A 2,677-nucleotide genomic window follows, 5' to 3' on the forward strand; every position below is an offset into this window, starting at 1 on the left:
TGGGCATGTCCAGTGTGGTTTGGCTGTAGGTGCTCAAAAGCATTAAATTTAGACCTCTATTACTTCTTAACTCAAGTAAATTCATTGATAAGTTGAAAAAATTAAATGTAAAATGTAATAGAAAAGAATGTTATGGCAGTATAAAATTACCTACAGCACCTGGTATTCCCAGGTGGTCTCCCATCCAAGTACTAACCAGGCCCAACACTGCATAGCTTCCAAGATCAAACAAGATTGGGCATGTCCAGTGTGGTTTGGCAGTTGGTGCTCAAAAACATTAACTTTAGACCTCTTTTACTACTTAACTCAAGTAAATTCATTGATAAGTTGAAAAAATTAAATGTAAAATGTAATAGAAAAGAATGTTTTGGCTGTATAAAATTTCCTACAGCAACTGGTATTCTCAGGTGGTCTCCCATCCAAGTACAAACCAGGCCCAACACAGCAAAGCTTACAAGATCAGACGAGATTGGGCATGTCCAGTGTGGTTTGGCTGTAGGTGCTCAAAAGCATTAAATTTAGACCTCTATTACTTCTTAACTCAAGTAAATTCATTGATAAGTTGAAAAAATTAAATGTAAAATGTAATAGAAAAGAATGTTATGGCAGTATAAAATTACCTACAGCACCTGGTATTCCCAGGTGGTCTCCCATCCAAGTACTAACCAGGCCCAACACTGCATAGCTTCCAAGATCAGACGAGATTGGGCATGTCCAGTGTGGTTTGACTGTAGGTGCTCAAAAACATTAACTTTAGACATCTTTTACTTCTTAACTCAAGAAAATTCATTGATAAGTTGAAAAAATGTAATGTAAAATGTAATAGAAAAGAATGTTATGGCAGTATAAAATTACCTACAGCACCTGGTATTCCCAGGTGGTCTCCCATCCAAGTACTAACCAGGCCCAACACTGCATAGCTTCCAAGATCAGACGAGATTGGGCATGTCCAGTGTGGTTTGACTGTAGGTGCTCAAAAACATTAACTTTAGACCTCTTTTACTTCTTAACTCAAGAAAATTCATTGATAAGTTGAAAAAATGTAATGTAAAATGTAATAGAAAAGAATGTAATGGCTATATAAAATTACCTACAGCACCTGGTATTCCCAGGTGGTCTCCTCTCCAAGTACTAACCAGGCCCAACACTGCATAGCTTCCAAGATCAGATGAGATTGGGCATGTCCAGTGTGGTTTGGCTGTAGGTGCTCAAAAGCATTAACTTTAGACCTCTATTACTTCTTAACTCAAGGAAATTCATTGATAAGTTGAAAAAATTAAATGTAAAATGTAGTAGAAAAGACTGTTATGGCAGTATAAAATTACCTACAGCACCTGGGATTCCTAGGTGGTCTCCAATCCAAGTACTAACCAGGCCCACCACTGCATAGCTTTCAAGATCAGACGAGATTGGGCATGTCCAGTGTGGTTTGGCTGTAGGTGCTCAAAAACATTAACTTTAGACCTCTTTTACTTCTTAACTCAAGTAAATTCAATAATAAGTTGAAAAATGAAATGTAAAATGTAATGGAAAAGAATGTTATGGCAGTATAAAATTACCTACAGCACCTGGTATTCCCAGGTGGTCTCCCATTCAAGTACTAACCAGGCCCAACACTGCATAGCTTCCAATATCAGACGATATTGGGCATGTCCAGTGTGGTTTGGCTGTAGGTCCTCAAAAACATTAATTTTAGACCTCTATTACTTCTTAACTCAAGTAAATTCATTGATAAGTTGAAAAAATTAAATGTAAAATGTAATAGAAAAGAATGTTATGGCAGTATAAAATTACCTACAGCACCTGGTATTCCCAGGTAGTCTCCCATCCAACTACTAACCGGGCCCAACACTGCATAGCTTCCAAGTTCAGACGAGATTGGGCATGTCCTGTGTGGTTTGGCTGTAGGTGCTCAAAAACATTAACTTTAGACCTCTATTACTTCTTAACTCAAGTAAATTCATTGATAAGTTGAAAAAATTAAATGTAAAATGTAATAGAAAAGAATGTTATGGCAGTATAAAATTACCTACAGCACCTGGCATTCCCAGGTGGTCTCCCGTCCAAGTACTAAACAGGCCCAACACTGCATAGCTTCCAAGATCAAACGAGATTGGGCATGTCCAGTGTGGTTTGGCTGTAGGTGCTCAAAAACATTAACTTTAGACCTCTTTTACTTCTTAACTCAAGTAAATTCAATGATTAGTTGAAAAATGAAATTTAAAATGTAATAGAAAAGAATGTTATGGCAGTATAAAATTACCTACAGCACCTGGGATTCCAAGGTGGTCTCCCATCCAAGTACTAACCAGGCCCAACACTGCACAGCTTCCAAGATCAGACGATATTGGGCATGTCCAGTGTGCTTTGGCTGTAGGTGCCACAAACCAATAATTTTAGACCTCTATTACTTCTTAACTCATGTAAATTCATTGATAAGTTGAAAAAATTAAATGTAAAATGTAATAGAAAAGAATGTTATGGCAGTATAAAATTACCTACAGCTCCTGGTATAACCAGGTGGTCTCCCATCCAAGTACTAACCAGGCCCAACACTGCATAGCTTCCAAGTTCAGACGAGATTGGGCATGTCCAGTGTGGTTTGGCTGTAGGTGCTCAAACACATTAACTTTAGACCTCTATTACTTCTTAACTCAAGTAAATTCATTGATAAGTT

General features: G+C 37.6%; 2 non-coding genes and 10 pseudogenes across 2 annotated transcripts; all 12 read right to left on the reverse strand.

Annotated features, from left to right (window-relative positions):
• LOC148439448 (5S ribosomal RNA) overlaps positions 1-31 on the reverse strand; it is a 119-nt pseudogene extending 88 nt beyond the window's left edge.
• Positions 32-147: 116 nt separating this feature from the next.
• On the reverse strand, positions 148-266 carry LOC148439449 (5S ribosomal RNA; annotated as a pseudogene).
• Positions 267-382: 116 nt separating this feature from the next.
• LOC148439450 (5S ribosomal RNA) lies at positions 383-501 on the reverse strand (annotated as a pseudogene).
• Positions 502-617: 116 nt separating this feature from the next.
• On the reverse strand, positions 618-736 carry LOC148439451 (5S ribosomal RNA). Its single transcript, XR_015876367.1, has one exon. It is a non-coding gene; the product is annotated as a 5S ribosomal RNA (ribosomal RNA).
• A 116-nt stretch (positions 737-852) lies between these two features.
• On the reverse strand, positions 853-971 carry LOC148439452 (5S ribosomal RNA). Its single transcript, XR_015876368.1, has one exon. It is a non-coding gene; the product is annotated as a 5S ribosomal RNA (ribosomal RNA).
• Positions 972-1,087: 116 nt separating this feature from the next.
• Positions 1,088-1,206, reverse strand: LOC148439453 (5S ribosomal RNA; annotated as a pseudogene).
• Positions 1,207-1,322: 116 nt separating this feature from the next.
• LOC148439454 (5S ribosomal RNA) lies at positions 1,323-1,441 on the reverse strand (annotated as a pseudogene).
• Positions 1,442-1,556: 115 nt separating this feature from the next.
• On the reverse strand, positions 1,557-1,675 carry LOC148439455 (5S ribosomal RNA; annotated as a pseudogene).
• A 116-nt stretch (positions 1,676-1,791) lies between these two features.
• LOC148439456 (5S ribosomal RNA) lies at positions 1,792-1,910 on the reverse strand (annotated as a pseudogene).
• Positions 1,911-2,026: 116 nt separating this feature from the next.
• Positions 2,027-2,145, reverse strand: LOC148439457 (5S ribosomal RNA; annotated as a pseudogene).
• A 115-nt stretch (positions 2,146-2,260) lies between these two features.
• Positions 2,261-2,379, reverse strand: LOC148439458 (5S ribosomal RNA; annotated as a pseudogene).
• Positions 2,380-2,495: 116 nt separating this feature from the next.
• Positions 2,496-2,614, reverse strand: LOC148439459 (5S ribosomal RNA; annotated as a pseudogene).
• Between the last annotated feature and the right edge of the window lie 63 nt (positions 2,615-2,677).

The sequence above is a fragment of the Taudactylus pleione genome, unplaced genomic scaffold (assembly GCF_031769625.1).
Source record: "Taudactylus pleione unplaced genomic scaffold, aTauple2 ptg001778l, whole genome shotgun sequence".
NCBI classification, from domain to species: domain Eukaryota; kingdom Metazoa; phylum Chordata; class Amphibia; order Anura; family Myobatrachidae; genus Taudactylus; species Taudactylus pleione.